The sequence below is a fragment of the Euprymna scolopes genome, chromosome 46 (assembly GCF_053919585.1).
Source record: "Euprymna scolopes isolate OS-2025 chromosome 46, ASM5391958v1, whole genome shotgun sequence".
Taxonomy (NCBI): domain Eukaryota; kingdom Metazoa; phylum Mollusca; class Cephalopoda; order Sepiida; family Sepiolidae; genus Euprymna; species Euprymna scolopes.
The window spans coordinates 119,881,292-119,906,480 of NC_136527.1; the positions used below are offsets into that span (position 1 = coordinate 119,881,292).

A 25,189-nucleotide genomic window follows, 5' to 3' on the forward strand; every position below is an offset into this window, starting at 1 on the left:
ATTTACTTTTCTAAAATGTATTTTTAGAGTCATTGTATTGTCCGGTAAATAATACATTTTCTCACAGATATCGCTGCAGTGTTCTAAATAAAGTAATAAACTGTTTCTTTATTTGAAGTTTCCGATATTAAAGAAAATATGGATTTGTTCTGATTCGATTTGATTCGTGTTTTCGTTTTCATCACTGTTTAGCAAAATTCATTAAATTCTGTTGTTTAGGTGTCCTGGAGTGTTCCAAACAAAATGCATTAAATAGTATTGTCAGGTAAATAATAAATTTTCTCGCAGATGTCGCTGTAGTATTCCAAATAAAGTAATAACTGTTTACAGCTTAATCTTTGAAGATCGTGATCCTCCATTAAAATTGAAATAGGGTTCAATCAGGAACATCTGTAAAAAATAATGAAGTTCAATATTTTTAGTATTTACATTCATAAATTAGTATTCCGTTTGTTTTTTGTTGTCAATATTATTAGATTGAACCCACGACATCTAGATTTATTTCATCTAATAATAATTCATATAAGACACATTAAAATAATAACCGGATATTTTCTAACTTGACAAAGAGTAAGTCGATGCAAGTGTTGTCTGAGTTATTATCTAGTTGAAATATTATTTATTGTTTTGTTATGATTTTCATGAGTGAGAAGAGATATATTCATATATACAATACTACAATATATATATATACATGTATCTTAATGTAACAATGAAAGTAAATTACCATATGTCCATCCAAAAAGTGATCCTCCATTAAAATTGAAATAGGGTTCAATCAGGAACATCTGTAAAAATAATGAAGTTCAATATATATAGTATTTGCATTCACATATAAGTATTCAGTTTGTTTATTGTTGTTAATGTTATTAGATTGAACCCTCGACATCTAGATTTATTTAATAAAAAAAAATCATATAAGTCTCATCACAAAAATGATTTTGCACACAAAGTAACACAGACTAAGTCGATACAATTGTTACTAAAGTTATTATCTTTTATTAAAATATTATTTATTGTTTTATGATTTTCATCATAATGAGAAGAAATATATTCCGTTTGTTTATTGTTGTCAATATTATTAGATTGAACCACATTTATTTCATCTACAAAATCCAATGAGAAGAAATTTTTTTATCCATACATTCTATTTTTTTAAAAAAGGAGACATCCACTTATTAAGAATAATGGTATTATTTAGAAAGCTATTCTTAACATGAGAAACGGGGCCTTTGTTAACTAATTTGTACTTTCTGCTAACAATTGAAATAAATTTTTAGAAAAAAACAAAAAAGTGATAAAAAAAAATCAAACATATAACCAATGATCGTTATCAAAGTCAACATAAGTAACTCTTTTACCTAGTTGGATCAGCTTGTCTTGTGTTCTAACTTATTTTGAAGCGTTTACTTACAACAAATCGTACCCAGTTTTAGGTTAGAATAAGAAAAATTGCTTGATATGTAATAGCAATCTTAGAAGTCCCGATAATCAGAATTAAGATATAGAAGAATCATTACAATCCAACGACATTCGACTTTTGCAATGACGAATACCTGAGACTGAATATAATACATAAAATGTCACAAGGTGTTTGGTCCTGTCTTGAGTGTCCTTGTAAGCAGATTCCAGCTCTCCCAACGACGATTAAAGACGCTACCAGAAACAAACAGCAGAAAACAGGTATGTCGTTACGTGTATTATGTTCTGCTATAAGTCACAAACACAAATAGTTCAAAAACACACGTTACACCCATCTAATGCAGCATAGTTTTTCCCCCTAAATGTTCAAAATGTACTTTTTTTAGGCTTTTATATTTCAACAACTCGAAAAAGATACGCAATGAAGGAATTTAAAAAATAATAAATATTTTAGATTTTAAATAGATCACTTTCCTCTATAAATTATGAATTTAAAAAATAATAAATATTTTAGATTTTAAATAGATCACTTTCCTCTATAAATTATGAATTTAAAAAATAATAAATATTTTAGATTTTAAATAGATCACTTTCCTCTATAAATTATGAATTTAAAAAATAATAAATATTTTAGATTTTAAATAGATCACTTTCCTCTATAAATTATGAATTTAAAAAATAATAAATATTTTAGATTTTAAATAGATCACTTTCCTCTATAAATTATGAATTTAAAAAATAATAAATATTTTAGATTTTAAATAGATCACTTTCCTCTATAAATTATGAATTTAAAAAATAATAAATATTTTAGATTTTAAATAGATCACTTTCCTCTATAAATTATGAATTTAAAAAATAATAAATATTTTAGATTTTAAATAGATCACTTTCCTCTATAAATTATGAATTTAAAAAATAATAAATATTTTAGATTTTAAATAGATCACTTTCCTCTATAAATTATGAATTTAAAAAATAATAAATATTTTAGATTTTAAATAGATCACTTTCCTCTATAAATTATGAATTTAAAAAATAATAAATATTTTAGATTTTAAATAGATCACTTTCCTCTATAAATTATGAATTTAAAAAATAATAAATATTTTAGATTTTAAATAGATCACTTTCCTCTATAAATTATGAATTTAAAAAATAATAAATATTTTAGATTTTAAATAGATCACTTTCCTCTATAAATTATGAATTTAAAAAATAATAAATATTTTAGATTTTAAATAGATCACTTTCCTCTATAAATTATGAATTTAAAAAATAATAAATATTTTAGATTTTAAATAGATCACTTTCCTCTATAAATTATGAATTTAAAAAATAATAAATATTTTAGATTTTAAATAGATCACTTTCCTCTATAAATTATGAATTTAAAAAATAATAAATATTTTAGATTTTAAATAGATCACTTTCCTCTATAAATTATGAATTTAAAAAATAATAAATATTTTAGATTTTAAATAGATCACTTTCTTCTATAAATTATGAATTTAAAAAATAATAAATATTTTAGATTTTAAATAGATCACTTTCCTCTATAAATTATGAATTTAAAAAATAATAAATATTTTAGATTTTAAATAGATCACTTTCCTCTATAAATTATGAATTTAAAAAATAATAAATATTTTAGATTTTAAATAGATCACTTTCCTCTATAAATTATGAATTTAAAAAATAATAAATATTTAAGATTTTAAATAGATCACTTTCCTCTATAAATTATGAATTTAAAAAATAATAAATATTTTAGATTTTAAATAGATCACTTTCCTCTATAAATTATGAATTTAAAAAATAATAAATATTTTAGATTTTAAATAGATCACTTTCCTCTATAAATTAACGTTGATTTCTTAGCAGAAGAATATCCACATACTTGGCACGAATATGGTTTTTCCCCAGTGTGAGTTCTCATATGGCTCACTAACGTTGATTTGTGAGAAAAAGATGATCCACACACTTTACAAGAATATGCCTTTTCCCCAGTATGAGTTTTCATATGGCTCACTAAACTCGATTTTTGAGAGCAAGAATATCCACACACTTGACAAGAATGTGGTTTTTCCCCAGAATGAGTTTTCATATGTCTCACTAAACTCGATTTTTCAGAACAAGAATATCCACACACTTGACAAGAATATGGTTTTTCCCCAGAGTGAGTTTTCACATGGCTCACTAAATTCGATTTTTGAGAGCAAGAATATTCACACACTTGACAAGAATATGGCTTTTCCCCAGTATGAGTTCTCATATGGTTCCCTAAATTCGATTTTTTAGCAGAATATCCACAGACTTTACAAGAATGTTGCTTTTCCCCAGTGTGAGTTCTCATATTGGGCACTAACGTTTATCATACACAAGAATATCCAAACACTTTAGTTTTACTCAATCGTATATGAAAAACGATTATATCCACACACACACACGTTCTGTTTTCTTTCAATTATCTTAGTAATTTGTTCAAGTTGAGGAGGCGGCACTATACAGATGACAAACATCTATTATTTTATATATTTCACCATTTACTTTTCTAAAATGTATTTTTAGAGTCATTGTATTGTCCGGTAAATAATACATTTTCTCGCAGATGTCGCTGTAGTATTCCAAATAAAGTAATAACTGTTTACAGCTTAATCTTTGAAGATCGTGATCCTCCATTAAAATTGAAATAGGGTTCAATCAGGAACATCTGTAAAAAATAATGAAGTTCAATATTTTTAGTATTTACATTCATAAATTAGTATTCCGTTTGTTTATTGTTGTCAATATTATTAGATTGAACCCACGACATCTAGATTTATTTCATCTAAAAATAATTCATATAAGACACATTACAATAATAACTGGATATTTTCTAACTTGACAAAGAGTAAGTCGATGCAAGTGTTGCCTGAGTTATTATCTAGTTGAAATAATATTTATTGTTTTGTTATGATTTTCATCATAGTGAGAAGAGATATATTTATATATACAATACTACAATATATATATACATGTATCTTAATGTAACAATGAAAGTAAATTACCATATGTCCATCCAAAAAGTGATCCTCCATTAAAATTGAAATAGGGTTCAATCAGGAACATCTGTAAAAATAATGAAGTTCAATATATATAGTATTTGCATTCACATATAAGTATTCAGTTTGTTTATTGTTGTTAATCTTATTAGATTGAACCCACGACATCTAGATTTATTTAATAAAAAAAAATCATATAAGTCTCATCACAAAAATGATTTTGCAAACAAAATAACACAGACTAAGTCGATACAATTGTTACTAAAGTTATTATCTTTTATTAAAATATTATTTATTGTTTTATGATTTTCATCATAGTGAGAAGAAATATATTCCGTTTGTTTATTGTTGTCAATATTATTAGATTGAACCACATTTATTTCATCTACAAAATCCAATGAGAAGAAATTTTTTTATCCATACATTCTATTTTTTTAAAAAAGGAGACATCCACTTATTAAGAATAATGGTATTATTTAGAAAGCTATTCTTAACATGAGAAACGGGGCCTTTGTTAACTAATTTGTACTTTCTGCTAACAATTGAAATAAATTTTTAGAAAAAAACAAAAAAGTGATAAAAAAAACAATCAAACATATAACCAATGATCGTTATCAAAGTCAACATAAGTAACTCTTTTACCTAGTTGGATCAGCTTGTCTTGTGTTCTAACTTATTTTGAAGCGTTTACTTACAACAAATCGTACCCAGTTTAAGCTTAGAATAAGAAAAATTGCTTGATATATAATAGCAATCTTAGAAGTCCCGATAATCAGAATTAAGATATAGATTACAATCCAACGACATTCGACTTTTGCAATGACGAATACCTGAGACTGAATATAATGCATAAAATGTCACAAGGTGTTTAGTCCTGTCTTGAGTGTCCTTGTAAGCAAATTCCAGCTCTCCCAACGACGATTAAAGACGCTACCAGAAACAAACAGCAGAAAACAGGTATGTCGTTACGTGTATTATGTTATGCTATAAGTCACAAACACAAATAGTTCAAAAACACACGTTACACCCATCTAATGCAGCATAGTTTTTCCCCCTAAATGTTCAAAATGTACTTTTTTTAGGCTTTTATATTTCAACAACTCGAAAAAGATACGCAATGAAGGAATTTAAAAAATAATAAAAATTTTAGATTTTAAATAGATCACTTTCCTCTATAAATTATGAGCACTGACTTAATGTCAGTTAGCAGTCAACCAGGCATGTAATTTGTCGCATTTTCTAATTTTTACAGCAATTAGTGGGGGGGTAAGTTTTTAATTTCTTACGTTTTAGGAGGAGGGATAAGAGCCCACGTGTCGTCAACTATTCGACATGTTCACCAACTAATTTAATAAACAAAAAATACCGTAAAAACATTGTTGTTGGAGTTTTTTAATGTTAAAATTCAAATTCATATTTGATAGTTTTAAAAAGTGCCATCCTATTCGTTTATTGTTTATATTCTTTTAAAATGAACGGTGTATAATTTAAAATTTCTAATCAGGGAAGGGGACATTTTTTTTACTCAAAACACACACCTCCATATGATGGTATTATTTAAAAAGTTATCAAATGGGTAGTTTAGACAAAAAATGAAAAAGTTGTAAAAAATCAAATATATAACAAATGATTGTTACCAAAGTAACTCTTCTACCTATTTGGATAAGCTTGTTTTGTGTTTCAACTTATTTTGAAGTGTTTGTTTACTTTACAAATTTCGTATCGAGTATCGTGTTAGAATTAAAAAAAATGCTTGCTATTGTCAGAAAAGTGACGCACGACACTTACCTGCAAACGTCTGGAAGAGCTGAAGCAAAGGAAATGTTTGTAAGAACATTGATTCTATTTATGATAGAGGTAGCCATTACGTTCGACTCATTTGATTGGATAACTCGGTATAAAAAGTCGCATGAATGGTTAATCATTCTGAAGTTGTGATCAGTGGAGATTACTTTGTTTCTAACATTACCAGACCAACGAGGTTATACGTTTTTTTTTACATATGGCGCCGGTCACAACAAACCAACAACAACCGACGCTCTACAGAGGAAAAGTGCTATAACAGCCATCTAGGAAGGCCCGATAATCGTTCAAAAATCGATAATTAAACAAAACACTGGTAGAAAACCACCAAAAAAATGACACTTTTTGCAAAGTTTTTTTTTCAACCAATGACAAAAAAGGAAGCAAAACGTGATACAAACTTTAAAACTGTGAACAAATATTATTCACTGCCGGCCATGAAGTGGGTGCTAATTTTACGTTAAAGTTTGATAGTAAACTGATTCATCATTCTAAAATCGTAAATATTTATTATTTTTTTTTTTTTCGGATAATTTTTTATTTTATTATTTTATTTTTCACATGAATAAAATACGTTTGGTTAGATTATAAAGTTTTATAACTATTTTTTCTATATTAAGTTTTTCTAATTGGTGATGGCCAATAAAAATGTGTTAATTTTATGTAGATTTTATAAAAGAAATAGGTTCCCTTTCTTAAATTTTAAATATGGGAGAAAATTTTAAAAAATCAAATATTAAAATAAACAAATAAAATAATTTTTTGACAAATATTAAAATAACATTTAAAATTATTTTTCGACAAATATTAAAATAACAGATAAAATAATGTTTTGACACATATTAAAATAATATTTAAAATAATTTTTCAACACATATTAAAAAAACATTTAAAATAATTTTTCGACAAATATTAAAATAACATTTAAAATAATTTTTCAACAAATACTAAAATATCATTTAAAATAATTTTTCGACAAATATTAAAATAACATTTAAAATAATTTTTCGACAAATACTAAAATATCATTTAAAATAATTTTTTGACAAATATTAAAATTACATTTAAAATAATTTTTCGACAAATATTAAAATAACAAATAAAATAATTTTTCAGCAAATATTAAAATAACAGATAAAATTATTTTTCGACAAATATTAAAATAACAGATAAAATAATTTTTCGACAAATATTAAAATAACAGATAAAATAATTTTTCGACAAATATTAAAATAACATTTAAAATAATTTTTCGACAAATATTAAAATAACATTTAACATAATTTTTCGACAAATATTAAAATAACATTTAAAATAATTTTTCGACAAATATTAAAATAACATTTAAAATAATTTTTCGACAAATATTAAAATAACAGATAAAATAATTTTTTGACAAATATTAAAATAACAGATAAAATAATTTTTCGACAAATATTAAAATAACATTTTAAATTATTTTTCGACAAATATTAAAATAACAAATAAAATAATTTTTCGACAAATATTAAAATAACAGATAAAATAATTTTTCGACAAATATTAAAATAACATTTAAAATAATTTTTCGACAAATATTAAAATAACAGATAAAATAATTTTTCGACAAATATTAAAATAACATTTAAAATTATTTTTCGACAAATATTAAAATAACAAATAAAATAATTTTTCGACTAATATTAAAATAACAGATAAAATAATTTTTCGACAAATATTAAAATAACAAATAAAATAATTTTTCGACAAATATTAAAATAACAGATAAAATAATTTTTCGACAAATATTAAAATAACATTATCATAATGTTAAGTTTTGAGACATTGTGTTGAACAAAGATGGCGGCGTAGTTCAGATCAGTAACCAAGATGGCGACCAAAAATCAAATGTCGTCCATGGCATAGTTAACCTCTTAAGTTCTGAGATAATGTGTTGAACAAAGATGGTGGCATAGTTCAGATCAGTAACCAAGATGGCGGCCAAGAATCAAATGTGGTCCGTGGCGTAGTTAACCTCTTAAGTTCTGAGATAATGTGTTGAACAAAGATGGTGGCATAGTTCAGATCAGTAACCAAGATGGCGGCCAAGAATCAAATGTGGTCCGTGGCGTAGTTAACCTCTTAAGTTCTGAGATAATGTGTTGAACAAAGATGGTGGCATAGTTCAGATCAGTAACCAAGATGGCGGCCAAGAATCAAATGTGGTCCGTGGCGTAGTTAACCTCTTAAGTTCTGAGATAATGTGTTGAACAAAGATGGTGGCATAGTTCAGATCAGTAACCAAGATGGCGGCCAAGAATTAAATGTGGTGCGTAACATAGTAAACGGCAAACTTTGAATCCAAAATTCGACAATTTTTATAATAATTTTGGGACGTTTTCATTGGTTGTTTAGCACAGCCGTTGGTTATAAAAATGATTGGCAAATCCATTCGTCTCATACTCCCATTAGAAGTCCATTGTAATGGGATGTGTCTCCTAGCGGCTTTGGCTGCAGGGAGACAGGGTAGTACATGTCAAGGATTCGTCACTTGACATTCAGCCCGACAGGTGAGGCGCCGGGAACTGGCCCAGCACCTGTCGCACTAAGGTACACCGCCCGGTTAATACCTAGGAGGTCTACCCTCCCAGGCCTTGCCACCGGGCTTTCCGGTGGGGCAAGTTTATTGCTTGCTGCCTGAGGCGCCCCGACTGGGGAATGCCGACGGGGTTACTCAGGCAATTTTTAAAATTGCAGGAGTGCCCCTTCTTTAGGGGAGCCTGCGGGGTTCCCACTTTCCGGCCTTGTGCCACATATTGCTGATGTGGGTAGCAATTAAATATATACCCCATTAGGAGTGAAAAACATTTTACACATAATCTGGTTCATTAGTATTCAATAATCAATAATAATCCAGTAAAAAAATCTGGTTCATTAGTATTCAATAATCAATAATAATCCAGTAAAAAAATCTGGTTCATTAGTATTCAATAATCAATAATAATCCTGTAAAAAAATTTGGTTCATTAGTATTCAATAATCAATAATAATCCTGTAAAAAAATTTGGTTCATTAGTATTCAATAATCAATAATAATCCTGTAAAAAAATTTGGTTCATTAGTATTCAATAATAAATAATAATCCTGTAAAAAAATTTGGTTCATTAGTATTCAATAATCAATAATAATCCAGTAAACAAATTTGGTTCATTAGTATTCAATAATAAATAATAATCCTGTAAAAAAATCTGGTTCATTAGTATTCAATAATCAATAATAATCCAGTAAAAAAATCTGATTCATTAGTATTCAATAATCAATAATAATCCAGTAAAAAAATTTGGTTCATTAGTATTCAATAATCAATAATAATCCAGTAAAAAAATCTGGTTCATTAGTATTCAATAATCAATAATAATCCAGTAAAAAAATCTGGTTCATTAGTATTCAATAATCAATAATAATCCAGTAAAAAAATTTGGTTCATTAGTATTCAATAATCAATAATAATCCAGTAAAAAAATCTGGTTCATTAGTATTCAATAATCAATAATAATCCAGTAAAAAAATTTAAAAAAAGTGCCAGTATAGAAATTACGCATGGGGTGATGGTTGTACAACTCCGCTGTTTTTAAATTATAAAATAAAACGGGCTTGTATTACTGTACACATAGATTCGAAAAAGTTGTCAAAAAACAAATATATAACAAATAAATATTATCAAAGGCAAGATAAGTTACTTTTCTACCAAACTGGATATATTTTTCGTGTTTTTATTCAATGTAACCTCTTTATTCAGCTCGAAAAGCATACAGTGTTTACCGATGTATTCGAAAATTCAAGATGGCGCCCGACTCTTTTTAACAGTTTAGAATTTGGGAAAAGGTGTTATAAATAAAAAACCGGATAAAATACTGTTAAAAACTCGCTCAATATATGTTACCGTGACATAGGTTGACATATATTCGGCGGGGTTTTAATAGTATTTTGTATAGTTTTTTTTTATTTATAACATCTTTTCCCAAACTTACGATGTTAAAGAGGGTGTGATTTGGCAGAAAAGTATCTTTTTTTGACAACTTTTTCGAATCTATGTGTACATTAATACAAACCTGTAATTTATCTTGCCTTTGGTAACATTTATTTGTTATATATTTTTTTTGACAACTTTTTCGAATCTATGTGTACAGTAATACAAACCCAATAAAACACATTTAATCATTTTAAAACTATCCTGTATTTTTTTTTTTTTTTTTTTTTGTTAAACAACGTGGTTAAGTTTAGTTAAATTGTAATCACAGGATTACATCTTCAATAATTACGTGAATATAAACGAACTTCTGTTGCCGATATATACAACGTGTTCCTTTTTTATAACGGGGGGGGGAGACCTCCAAGAGATAATTCTCGGTGGCCTCGCACCTGTCATGCACTAGTGTCAAATAAACTACAATAACATTAATTAAAAATAATAAAATACTTACTGGGGAAAAAAGAAACTTCTATGTTGTTCGTTCGTCGAAAAAAATCAATCATTGATCTGACGATGTTAGTGAGGAGTTTCTAGTTCGCAGAAAATATTTAAAAGAAAAAAAGAGGAAACTTTTACTGAGATATGTTTCGATGGATGCGGTGATTTTGGTGAATATTACGTGTAAATTTATTTATTTTTTATTATTTATCGAAATATCTAAAATTTTTAAAAGATAACAAACAATAAAATAACATTTTTTTTTCTTTGAATTGATTTTAATTGGAATGTCAGATTGGCCTTTTTATGGCCAGATTGTGAGAAGTTGGCTTTTTTAAAAGCAGTTTAGCCTTTAAAAAAATTGTATTTGACTGTTTTTTTAAATTGGCTTAAATTTTGTCTTTTTTCTTATTTACTCTTGCATAATTTGACCTGGATTCTCGGGAATTTCCGTGAAGCATGGATCGGGCGAGACCGGCAATCATCGGCAATTATGGGCGAGCGTTGTCCGTTGTTCAACTGTTGAAACGCCAAATCGACTTTTTATTTATTCGCAGGGCAAAAATGAGCGGGCAAAAATAGGGAGACCTAGTTTTGAAAGCAGATTTATCATAATTTTTGTAGGCTTCTGACTACCTTTTTAATTGTATTTGAAAGATTAAAGTTAATTTCCTAAAGGAAAAAAAATATTTGTACACGTGAGAAAAAAAGTTATGAAAATGTTTTCACGGCGAGCAAAGCAATTCAGCTAAATTTTAAAGTTAAAGAAATTCATTGTAAAAATCCTTTAAAAGATAAATATAAGTTTTCTGAGTCTATTTCAAAAGATGATTAGTAAAGTAAAGTCCTGTTGTAATTACGACAAGCGTATGGTAGCAAGAAAAACGTGAACACGGAGATTGTGTATATACATATATATGCATATATTTATTCTCGACAAACGAGATGTTAGAAGAAAAAAAAGAAAGAAAGAAAGGATCGTTAGTATTTACTCGAAGTTGACTGGGACGACGATAAGGTATCGGCCGTGGCGACGTTGGTGAGCAGAGAGGTGGTTGATGTTTGACTCGTGCGTCGGTGAAGTAGCAGTCGTGGCGACGGTGGAGAGGACAATTAAGACGGCGTCGGAGAAGAGGAAGGTGCTGATGTTGACAGCATTCGAGGCGAAGATGACGGCGTCGGCGACGAAGACGGCGGAGGCAGCAACTAACGCGAAGCATGATGTGTTTGACTGGTCGGTCTGTCTAAACTGCCGATTTGAACATGCTGCCCCTTTTTTATATCGAGGCGCGATGAAAAAGTGGCTTGAGAAAGCCTGTGTTTAATTTAGGCGGGAGGCATTGTTATTGGCCAAAAAATATAAATGTTATTTTGCCAATGTCTGCGGAATTGCGCATAAATCGTCTGAGATTTGTATTTCTGTTTTATAACAAAGCTCCCCCAGATCTCAGACAGATTTACAATTTGTGGGTGTGGTTTAGTAGTGTAGTGTATAGATCATGACAAAGTCCCTGAAGCGGGTAGGGAGGTTCCCTCTTGTTGTTCTCACCGGGGGTAGGGTCGGGATAGTGTTATTGTCATGTGGTGATGATGTTGAGGAATTCATGTTTTGATTTTGTGGGGGGTTATTTGGAAAATGTTGTGTGGCGTGAAGCTGGATTGTGTTGCAAGGTGGGGGCAGGGGGTTTGTTTTGCACAAATGTGGTGGGCGAGGGGCCAAGCGTCTGATATGTGCGCGGTGGATCCAGGCTGTATCGCCCTTTTCATTTTGCACCTGAGACATCATGTCATTTGTTTTTATGATTGTGAAGTCACCTACCCATGGTAGATGAGATGATTGTGCCATTGCTGACCAGGTAAGGTGATGGGTGCCTTTCTCAAGCTTGTGATCGGCCTCGTCGTTGGCCAGGGTGACATGGTGGTGGACCTATCTTAGCAAAGCGTTGATTTGCATGCCATATGCTCCCGGGTCGTCGCTTTTAATTTGTTTATTATGAAGCGTAGGCAAACCAATGTTGGGGTGACGACCGGTGATTGCATAATGAGGGGAGACACCGGTAGCGCTATTAGTCGTGGCGTTCATGGATGAGACTACCGATTCGAGGACATCAGTCCATTCATAATTCCTCTCCTCGCATAGCATGTATAGGGCATTTTTCATTGTCCGATGTTGCTGCTCGATGTTCCTCGAGCTTTGTGGACGCCAGGGGCAGTGGAGCTCCTGTGTGATGGACAGCTGGTCACAGAATTGTCTATAGACTTCTCCCGTGAAGTGTGTGCCCTGATCAGAGGAAACTATTCTTGGAATTTCCCTGTGCCGAAGAAAAAACTGAAACAGCCCGCGGGCCGCGTCAATGGCACGGTCCCTTGCACATGGTATCGCCGTGAAATACCGACTAAAGCTGTCCAAAATCGTCAGTATGTACCGTTTTCCTTTCGAATTTGGCATTGTTACAAAGTCGATAAAGACCAGCTCGAATGGCCTTTTTCCACGTTTGCAGTGACCCATCGGCCAGTGGGTGCGTTTACCATAGTTCCCTTTGCATTTTGCGCAAGTTTCGCAAGAGTCGACATAGGCCTTAATGTTGCGGTGCTTGAACTCCCACCAGTAGCCGGACAAGAGTTCTCGCATGCGAGTGATGCCTGAGTGGTTGCTGCCCTCGTGGGCCTGGAAGAGGTATCTGGGACAAAGTTTATATGGCACAACCAGTTTGGGGGAGTTATTGCTATCCCTCATCATCAGCACGACGGTACCCGGTTCCAGAAAAAATTGTTGGAAGTTATGTTTGAAGAGCGTAGCTCGGTGATCGCTAGGATCAAAATATGATTCACTGGGGTTGGTTGACTGGAGGGCACTGATGATCTTTGCTAAGGTTTCATCCTTCTGTTGTTCGTTTGCAACGCCTAGGTGGTTGCAGATTTTCTCCGTAGGGATGGGAGATGAGTGGTATGCGAAGAATGCATTGCTGATATGTTCTTGGGTGTGGGCGTCCCGTGTTGTGTGTGTCTTGGGAATGAGTTGTAGACTGTGTGAGTCATTGAGGCACCAAGATGGGATGTATATGCATAAGGTTGATCCACTTAACTCGAAAGTCTGGCCTGCTGGGGTCGGGTCGTGTGGAGTTTTGATTTTTCTTTGTCCATTACCTCTGCTGAGCATGTCGGCCCAAATGTTGGATTCACCCTCGATGTATTCCAGGACAAATTTATAGCATGAAATTTCTTCCTGCCATCTTCGTATTTTGGCGTTATTGAATTCTCGTTGATTCAAATATGTTAATGATCGATGGTCAGTGAAGAGAACAAAAGGGCGGCTTCGGAGGAAATAATCGAATTTGATTATCGCCCACTTGACAGCGTAGGCCTCCCGTTCCGTCGTGGACCAGTTCTGTTCTGTGGAGTTAAAAGTATGGGAGGCAACAGCGACGATATTTTTCTTCCCGTTGTCAGTCTCTTGCATTAGTATCGCACCACATGCCACGTCGCTAGCGTCGGTGGTGAGTGTAAACAGCTTGGAAAAATCCGGAAATGAAATGATGGGTGGTGAAGAGAGTCGTTCTTTAATTTTTTTGAAGGCTTTGTCGGCGCTCTCTGTCCATATGAAGGGTTTATTGATCTTGTTGAGATCATGTATGGGAGACATGAGTTTTGAGAATGTGCCTGACCTGATTTGTTCCTGCAGGCACGTCTCAAGGGACTGTCTGATCCATACCAGTCGGCCGATGAGGCTTTGTAACTCCTTCTTTGATGTTGGGGGCTTCATTTCTCGGATAGCTCGAACGTATTCAGGGTCAGGCTTGAAGCCTTCCTTGGTTATAATGCGACCCAGGAATTTTGCCTCGGTTGTGAGGAATGAGCACTTGTCAGGGTTTAGTTTGAGTCCAAAATTTCGGAGGGTGGTGAAAAGTTGTTCTAGAGCGAGTAAGTATTCGTCAAAAGTTCTTGCGTGAACCAAATTGTCGTCGATGTAGGATGAGATGTTATCACGCGACGTGACTGTAGCCAGAGCTTCTGCTACACAGCGGGAAAAGATCTGTCCGGCCGAAGTAAGACTGAAAGCCAAACGAGTGTATTGGTAGCACTGGTCTTTCCACGTGAATGCGGTTTTGTGTCGGTCTTGCTGGTCGATTTCAATTTGCCAATATCCGCTGCGTATATCTAGGGAAGCAAAGTATGTGTTGCCTTTGCCGATCTTGTTGAATAACTGGTCAATTCTCGGTATTGGGTAAGGGTCTAGATCGACCAAGACTTTGTTCAGTGTCCTTTTGAAATTGGCTACTATGCGGACCGAACCGTTTTTCTTGTGCACGGCGAACACTGGGCTATTGAAGCCTTTGGGGTCGGTGCATTTTTCAATGACGCCTTCATTTGCCATGCTATTGATTTCTGCGTCGACATCCGCTTCTAAGGCCTGGGCGATCGGGTGTTGCTTTTGACTGCAGGACTGACCGTTGGTTGGTATGCGGACGGGTCGGATGAATGTCCCCTTTTCGCTGTTATTTGTACCAATGATGTCTGCATATCTAATGAGTAGGTCAGCTGTAGCCCCCAATTCGTCACGACGAGGGTGGCTTGGTAATGACAGTCCGGTGTTTTACTTCAGCCAGGTAAGGTTTTCCTCTAGTGTCCAGTTGTTGGGCTGGAGTTTCATAGTTAAGTGACTTCAGAAGACAGCGGTTTGGGGTTCAAATGCCGAAATGTGGGTTAACGAAGCCGGCGGTGTGATGGGCGCTGAGTGTGTTAGGTGTCCCGAGGGAAGTATACGTCTGAATTCTACGGTAGAATTCTGGTTGTCAATTACGTATGAGTTGAGTGTGTTATGGCGCAGGATATTTTGGCCGATCAGAATTGGAGTGTTTTGGGTTGTTACGAGTACGTTCACCCCTCTAAAAGTGGGGGAGTCAAAACTGCCAATAGTGACGTCACTGGTTAATTCGCCGAAGGCGGTGATGCTGCCGTTGATGCCTTTCACTCGAACGTCAGTGTGGGCAATGTGTTTCTTAGCTTCTTTTGGAAGCTGACATAAAGGGATGATGCATGTAGAGCATCCCGAGTCTAGCATCACGATGGCAGAGAAATAAATATCTTCGATTCTGAAAACAGACTGGACGAGTGGTGACTGGTGGTCAGGTCCTTGATGATTGAACATGTGATGGTTGATGTGGGGGTAGGGTGAACGAGCCATCACATCTCGTCCTGCCCGAAGTGAAAATCCTGGAGGTTTGTGGATTGTTGCGGCGATGTGGGTCTATCGGCTGATGGGTCGTCATCTGTCATGGCGACGTGGGCTTGAGCTTAAGTATGAGGTGGGTGACGAAATGGGCAGTCACGCCCACGGAAGCAGGGTCGACCTCCGAGGTAATTCTGACACAGTGGCGGTCTATGCTGGCGCTTCTTGTGGTATTGAGGGTGGTCCTGTCTTTGTTGTTGGTTGGTTGGGCCAGTTTGTTGAGGGTGTGGCTGCCTACTAGATCGGGGTGATAGGTTCGACTTGGGTGGCGCATTCTCCCGATTTGACTGCCATGGTCTTTGAGTGTAAAATGATTCCTGGGGAGTCGCGTGTATGAGATCAGATTTTATACCGCGATCGAGGTACCTTTGGGCCTCGCAAGCTATACCGATCGCGTTGTAGTGGGAGTCCATAGTTTTGACCAAGTGGGGGTAAAGACTTGGGCTCCAAGCCTTCACCTTCTCGCTCATCAACATCGCGCCTATGATGGAAACAAGGCCGTCCACTGTTAGTTCGGTGTTTTTATCTTTTTTAAACTTGTTTTTAATGTGGACGGCCGCATCTCTGAGGGTGCTTTCTAGGCGAGATGCGAAGTCCGGTAGTCTCTCGCCATCCAGTCGCTCCAGGTCCCAGGCATGGCTAAGGTGTTGAAAATTCGTCATCTGGCTGCCGCGTGCTGCCTGTAGGTAGTCTTTCAACGCGTTGAACGTGGATGTGTCAGCCTTCGAATCGACCATTTGTTGAAAGATTCCCTGGTCGAGGAGATCCTTCGCAGATTTGACAAACTCGCCCTCTAGACTGGGGTAGTTGTCTAATTCCGGTGCGACGTGGATGGCGTAAGCCTTGGACAGTGCTGTGATAAACTGGTTGACATCGTTACCCGGTCGGAAGGACTTTTGCTGCCTCATAATGTCCCGTATCATCTGCTGCCATATAACTAGACTGTAGTCGCCTTCCGATCGGTTTGTGTGGGGTGTTGTTGAGGTTGATAGCCTCATAGCCGACAACATTTCGTCGATGTCCTCCTGTAACTCGCGGAGGGTATGTTCCGATGGTTCTGTGTCTCTGGTTTTTATATTGAACATCAGTGCTTTCTGTTCCCGGATAAGGGTAAAACGATTTTGGTTTTGAGATTAATAGTAAACTATAGTAAAGAAGTCTGGAGTTGAAACTAATTGTAACGCAATAGCTAATCATTTTGGGTTTGAGATTAATAGTACATTATTAGTAAATAGGTTTGGAGTTGAAACTAATTGTAAATTAATCGCTAATAAATTTAGGTTTGAGATTAATAGTACATTATTAGTAAATAGATTTGGAGTTGGAACTAATTGTAAATTAACCGCTAATAACTTTGGGTTTGAGATTAATAGTACATTATTAGTAAATAGATTTGGAGTTGGAACTAATTGTAAATTAATCGCTAATAACTTTGGGTTTGAGATTAATAGTACATTATTAGTAAATAGATTTGGAGTTGGAACTAATTGTAAATTAACCGCTAATAACTTTGGGTTGGAGATTAATAGTATATTATTAGCAAATAAGTCTAGAGTTGAAACTAATTGTAAATTAATCGCTAATCATTTTGGGTTGAGATTAATAGTACATTATTTGTAAATAGGTGTGGAGTTGAAACTAATTGTAAATTAATCGCTAATCATTTTGGGTTTGAGATTAATATCAAATTATTAGTAAATACGTTTGGAGTTTAAACTATTTGTAAATTAATAATAATCCAATAATAAAATTCATAATAATAATAAAAATAAAAATAATAATAATAATAATAATAATAATAATTATTATTATTATTATTATTATTATTATAATATTAATAATAATAATAATAATAATAAAATAATAAGAAGAAGAAGACAAAGAAGAAGAAGAAGAAGAAGGACGAGTAAAACAACAACAACAACAACAACAACAACAACAACAACAAAATCACAGGAAACATGAGTTGGAACAATTACCTGGAGGGCATTGCCAAGGAAGGTGGGCTCCCTCCACCATGCTAGAGAACTGCTAAAATCCAAACGTATCCTCTACCTCTATAAGGTAACCATTCGCCCATGTATGGAGTATCACTGTCATATTTGGGCTGGTGCATCGGCTACTAGTCTCTCGCTCCTTGACAAGGTTAAAAAGAGAGTCGCAGATCTGATAGGCCCTGAACTGGCACTAAGCTTCAGCGTCTGTCCCATCGACAAAACGTTGCATCCCTCTGCCTGTTCTACAAGTATTATAATGATTAATGCTCTGACGAACTGCTAGCACTTGTGCCCCCACAACGTGAACACACTCAACAGACCCGACAGGCTGCAAAATCCCACCCGCACACTGATGAGATCCCTAGATGTAAAAGATCTTTCTACTCCGGTAGATTCTTCCCCAGAACCGCTAGACTTTGGAATTCCATTCCAGGTCCCTGCTTCCCCAACGGTACTGACGTGCAGAAGTTCAAGTACAAGGTGAACCAACATCTTGCTGCCCAAATCCATAAATAGTACCCCAGTAGTTGTCACCCCTGATAGTAGCCCCCTACACCAAAGAGGCAATGCAACTTGTATTGGGTGAAAATGTAATAAAAAAAAAATATTGCCAATAATTTTTCTTTTGAGATAAATGGTAAATTATTAGTAACTAGGCTTGAAGTTGAAACTTATTTTTGTAGCACCCCCCCCTTTGTAGCTTTGGAATTGAACATTAATCGGTTTGGAATTGAAACTAATTATAAATTAATCGCTAATAATTTTGGTTTTGAGATAATTGTAAACTATTAGTAAACAAGTCTGGAGTTGAAACTAATTGTAAATCAATCGCTAATCATTTTGGTTTTGAGATTAATATCAAATTATTAGTAAATACGTTTGGAGTTGAAACTATGTATAAATTTGTAAATTAATAATAATCCAATAATAAAATTCATAATAATAATAATAAGAAGAAGAAGAAGAAGAAGAAGAAGAAGAAAAAGAAGAAGAAGAAGGACGAGTACAACAACAACAACAACAACATCAACAAAATAAATTAAATCAATCGCTAATCATTTTGGGTTTGAGATTAATGGTACATTATCAGTAAATACGTTTGGAGTTGAAACTAATTGTAAATTAATCGCTAATAATTTTAGTTTGAGATTAATAGCACATTATTAGTAAAAAGGTTTGGAATTGAAACTAATTATAAATTAATCGCTAATCATTTTAGTTTTGAGGGTATTCCGGCATAAAGCTCGAGACAATAACTTCCCTATACACCGCTTTTGGTTACTATGGGAACAGCTAATTTTTGATGATGATTCGATTTTTAATAATAAACACATTTTATTATTTTAAATACTAATATTTATTTTTAATAATAAACGCATTTTATTTTATTTTAAACAATATACAGGACATTTTAAAAGTAAAACAATATTTGTTTAATAGTAATAATTTGGAGTATGCTGAAAACGAATATCACATTTAAATTTGTCACAAAAAAGTAGTTTTCGGGGTATTAATCAATGTAGTTCTTTATGTTATAAGTGGTGGGGCGGACGGGCATTCCTATACGCGCAAGCACGAGCATGTTTTTGACGCCCATGCCCCACGCCCCACGCCCCTGATAACATAAAGAACTACATTGATTAATATCCCAAAAACTACTTTTTTGTGACAAATTTAAATGTGCTTGCTTGCATGTATAGAAATGGCCACATAACAAAGAATTACATTGCTTAATATGAATACTCCAAAAAACACAGCATCAACAATTTTCTCCATGAGTGCAGCAGCAGAATGCGTACGAATTTTCGATTAATTAGCGGCAAGGATACTAATAATTTGCGCGGTTTTTCGGATCGAATAATAATTTAAAAAAATCAACAATAATAATTAAAAAAAAATCAACATTAATAAAAAAAATCAACAACAATAATAAAAACAAAATAGATTTTATTGGTTTATTCCTCGAATCACAAAAATTAATAAATATGTGATTATATTGTTTATACTTTAAAAAAATCCTGTATATTGTAGGCTACAATAAATGTTTGAAGCCAAATATTTCAGCAAAAAAGGCCAAATTCAAAGACAAAACCACATTTTTTAGATAAAAAAAGGCCAAAAAAGTCAAATTTTAACTTTTTCTTTAATAATTACTATTAAACAAATATTGTTTTACTTTTAAAATGTCCTGTATATTGTTTAAAATAAAATAAAATGTGTTTACTATTAAAAATAAATATTAATATTTAAAATAATAAAATTATTAAAAATCGAATCATCACAAAAATTAGCTGTTCCCATAGTAACCAAAAGCGGTGTATAGGGAAGTTAGTTCCTTTTGTTGTGAAAGGGGGTTATAGACTATTGTCTCGAGCTTTATGCCGGAATACCGTTTTGAGATAATTAGTAAACTATTAGTCTGGAGTTGAAACTAATTGTAAATTAATCGCTAATCATTTTGGGTTTGAGATTAATAGTACATTTATTTGAGTTGATACTAATTATAAATCAATCGCTAATAATTTTTAGCTTGAGATTAATAGTACATTATTAGTAAATAGGTTTGGAGATTAAACTAATTGTAAATTAATCGCTAATAATTTTGGGTTTGAGATTAATAGTACATTATTAGTAAATAAGTCTGGAGTTGAAACTAATTGTAAATCAATAACTAATCATTTTGGGTTTGAGATTAATAGTACATTATTAGTAAATAGGTTTGGAGTTGAAACTAATTGTAAATTAATTGCTAATAATTTTAGTTTTTGGTTTTGAGATAATTGTAAACTATAGTAAATATTTCTGGATTTGGAACTAATTGTAAATTAATCGCTAATCATTTTGGGTTTGAGATTAATAGTACATTATTAATAAATAGGTTTGGAGTTGAAACCAATTGTAAATAAATCGCTATTAATTTTAGTTTTTAGATTAATAGTACATTATTAGTAAATAGGTCTGAAGTTGAAACTAATTGTGAATTAATAGCTTGTTGCGGGGAGGCCAGAAGGTGGTTAGCCAACTGACCGAGCAACTAAATATATATCAGACACAAGGACAAGGAAGAAAACAACAGGACAAAGAAGAAATGACAAACTCGGGTGGTTTAGTTTAAAGACGAAGATTCGCCTTTTATTTAAGCAAACGAAAGGGTGGCAAATGCAAATTTTCTCACTGGGTGACGTCGGTCCGGGATCCGTCGCCGGTGTACTCTGTCAGGGGGATGCTTGTCGGTTCGCCATAAGCTGGAATGATGTCGGAGGAATCGGCGTGGTAACTGATGCGGGTGATTGGTTGACTTGGGTCCGACTGGGATAGTATCTGTTACGTTAGCCTCAGGTTATGAGAGGAACGGACGAACAATTGGCAACACGGAGGTTTCCGCATTCATTAGGTACGGACGGGCGCTCGGATCGGGCAGTCACTGAGGAAGAAGTCAGTGTATGAGAGGTACGGACGAACGAATTAGCAACACTGAGGGTCCAGTGTTCATCAAGTACGGACGGGCGCTCGGATCGCACTGTCACTGAGAAAGATGTCAGTGTATGAGAGGTACGGATTAGCAACACTGGGGGTTCAGTGTTCATCAAGTACGGACGGACGCTCGGATCGGACTGACACTGAGGGAGGAGTCAGTGTAAGAGGGATACAGACGAACGAGTTGGCAACACTGAGGGTTCAGTGTTCATCAAGTACGGACGGACGCTCGGATCGGACTGACACTGAGGGAGGAGTCAGTGTATGAAAGGTACAGACGAACGAGTTGGCAACACTGAGGGTTCAGTGTTCATCAAGTACGGACGGACGCTCGGATCGGACTGACACTGAGGGAGGAGTCAGTGTATGAAAGGTACAGACGACATGGAGGACGGAGTCGTGGTGATGATGTGGACTTCTACGGCGTGGAGACCGGAGCCACTGTAGTTAGTGGACTTCTACGCTGTGGAAACCGGAGCCACTGTAGTTGTAGTGGACTTCTACGGTGTGGAGACCGGAGCCACTGTAGTGGTAGTGGACTTCTACGGTGTGGAGACCGGAGCCACTGTAGTGGTGGTGGACACTGGACTGCTACAGTAATGAGACTGGAGTCACAGTGATTGCGCGAGCGTCGAACGGTTAGGGAACCGTGAGCAAGTGCAGAGCTTTGCCGAAAACCAAGCCAACAAGCGGCGAAAATATCGCCGAAAATATTCAGAGGGCTGCTAGATACCGGGGACGGGCAGGAAGTTGTTTCTATTTCTAAACAACAGTTAATATTAATTCCCGGATGTGTTCTTTACGAACAGTCGATGCTGAAGGATTTCGTTGTTTGTATTTCACGAAGTTTTTCCAGGAAATTAAAGTTTGTTGTTTTTGTTTTTGTTGTAGAAAAGATGTTTTTTTTTTAATTTATTTTCTACAACGGGGCCCTGAAATCACGTGACAGCCGCCGACATTACTGCTACTGCTGATTTTTTGGCGAAAGCCGTCAATTGCTTGTCGTCTGTTGCGCTGTTGTTGTTGTTGTTGTTTTTGTTGTTGTTTACTTGCTACTGCTGATTTCGGCAGAGTCTATTAATTGCTGGTCGTTTGTAATGCTGTCGTTGTTGTTGTTGTTGTTTACTTGCTACTGCTGATTTCGGCGGAGTCTATTACTTGCTGGTCGTCTGTAATGCTGTCGTTGTTGTTGTTGTTTGTTAGCGGCCAAGCCGCGACAAGGCCCCCTCCCTGGATAATTGATCGTTATCAATTAAAGTAAATGTACGATTTGTATTTTTCTGGGAAGGTGACCTTCCTTCTTACACGGGTTTTTCTTGGTGGAATGGTGTGTGCTTCACGATCCGCTGCTGGCTCTGGTGGAGCAGGTTGTACCCGGATTCTTTCTGGTGCAGATGGGGGATCTCTATGGATTGAGCTGCGTTCAGGCTCGTGTATGGATTTCCCTAGTCGAGCAGGTTTTACTCTATCGATCGAGACGGTGTCTGTTCGATTTCCTCGCTCGATGGTGAGGTGCTTGTCCGAGCGTTTCTGGACTCTAAAGGGACCCTGGTATGTCGGTGTCAGGGGCTTCTTGACCGCGTCATTACGGATGAAAATAAATTCGCAATCCCGGAGCTGTTGTGGAACGTGGGTGTTTGGTGTGGGTTGCCTTCGCGGTGAGTACTTTAACTGGGCCATTTTATGGCGTAGTTCTTGGGTGAAAGAGTTTGTAGCAGTGAGGTCAAGCTTCGTATCATCGAAAAATTGACCGGGTAAGGAGAGTGGTGTGCCAAATACTATTTTCGCTGGTGAACATTCCAAATCCTCTTTGAGGGAGTTCCGGATAGATAGGAGTATTAGGGGGAGTTCATCCACCCAGTTGTTAGTGGGGTGTTTCGTAGATAGAGAAACTTTGAGTGTTCGATGAAATCGTTCGACGAGACCGTTGGCGCATGGGTGATAGGCGGTGGTTTTTATATGTTTAATGCCGAGCATCTGCGTAAATCCCTGGAAAAGTGAGGATTGGAACTGCGCACCTCGGTCTGTGGTAATGATACCGGGTACACCGAAGATGGCTATCCATTCTTGCAGTACTGTCTTTGCTACAGTGTTAGCAGAGGTGTCACTGATGGGTACTGCTACTGGCCACCTGGAGAATCGGTCGACTATGGTGAGGAGGTATTGAAAGTCCTGGCACATCGGGAGGGGTCCGACGATGTCGACATGAATATGGCTAAATCGTGCGTCAGGGTTGTTGAATGTGCCTGGTTGAGATTTCGTGTGTCGTTGGACCTTGCATTTCTGACACTCAAGGCAAGTCGCTACCCAGTTCCGGACATCGAAGTTCATGTTAGGCCAGACGAAACGGTCAGCGATAAGTTTAACGGTTGCCCGTTTGCTGGGGTGTGATAATCCATGAAAGTGGTCGAAGATTTGTTTCCTCAGTGCCGGTGGTACGTAGGGCCTGGGATTGCTCAACTTTGTGTCGCAGTACAAGGTCTTACTGCTGAACGGTGCCGGAAATTCCTTTAGTTGCAGAGATGTGTTTTCTAAGGCCTCAGGGAGGGTTGTGTCGGATTCCTGAGCTGTCGCTATCATCTCTTGGCTGAGTGGGCCGTCTTCAATAGAGGTGACGTCAGAGCGGGACAGGGCGTCGGCAACAGCATTGTCTCTTCCTTTCACGTATTGGATATCGGACGTGAACTGCGAAATGTACTCCAAATGCCTGATTTCGCGTGTCGAATACTTGTCAGAGTTGTTTGACAGGGAGGTTGTTAACGGTTTGTGATCTGTAAGAACCGTGAAATGTCTTCCTTCCAATAGGTGCCGGAAGTGCTTGATGGCAAGGTATATTGCCAGGAGTTCTTTTGAGAAGGTGCTGTACCTCGACTGTGCCGACGATAATTTAGCTGAGAAGAATGCGATTGGACTTCGCTGATTATCGATTTCTTGTTCTACCACGGCCCCGACTCCAGTGTCTGAAGCGTCTGTCGTGAGGAATATCCGCGTTCGGACGTCCTGGTCAAGGTGTGCTAATTTCGTGAAGTTAGCCAGTGATGCTTTTGCTGTGTGGAAGGACTTCAGCTGGTCGCCTTCCAGAGAGATGGGTTTGTGTTTTCTCTGTATGATATTCGTCAGAGGGGTGAGGAGACTTGAGCATCCTGGGATGAATCTTCGGTAAAAATTTATCATTCCCAGGAAACGTCGCAGCTGCTTGATTGATGTGGGTACCGGAAAATTCTGGATAGCTTCTACTTTCTCTGGCAGAGGGGTGATTCCACGAGCGTCGGTGTGATGGCCTAAAAAGTCAATGTGTTGTGCTCCGAATTCACATTTGTCTGGGTTGATCCGGAGGCCGTAATGTGCTAGGCGGCGGAACACTTCATCCAGATGTTTCTCGTGTAGGTCAGCATCTCTGCTAGCCACCAGGATGTCGTCAATGTAAGCATAGACGTAAGGTAGTCCACGCAAGACTTCGTCTATGAGTCTCTGAAATGTTTGGGCTGCGTTGCGTAATCCGAAAGGCATTTTGGTAAACTCAAAGAGTCCAAAGGGAGTTGTCACTGCTGTCTTTGGGATGTCCTCTGGGGCCACTGGGACCTGATAGTAGGCCTTAGTCAGGTCTATTTTCGAAAAAATTCTGGCCCCCTGTAGGCCGGCGGCGAAGTCATGGATGTGAGGAACGGGGTACCGGTCGGGGACCGTGGATGAATTTAGTTTCCGATAGTCCACGCATATACGGAACTCGCCGTTCGGTTTGGGTACCAGGTGCAGTGGTGAAGCA

The 25,189-nt window shown here is 35.6% G+C and overlaps 1 long non-coding RNA gene across 1 annotated transcript; it reads right to left on the minus strand.

The window, feature by feature from the left end:
- Positions 1-3,292: 3,292 nt before the first annotated feature.
- LOC145271099 (uncharacterized) lies at positions 3,293-10,808 on the minus strand. The gene is made up of 3 exons (XR_013865691.1): positions 10,733-10,808; positions 4,473-4,533; positions 3,293-4,135 (listed from the first exon to the last, which is right to left on the minus strand). It is a non-coding gene; the product is annotated as an uncharacterized LOC145271099 (long non-coding RNA).
- Positions 10,809-25,189: the final 14,381 nt, after the last annotated feature.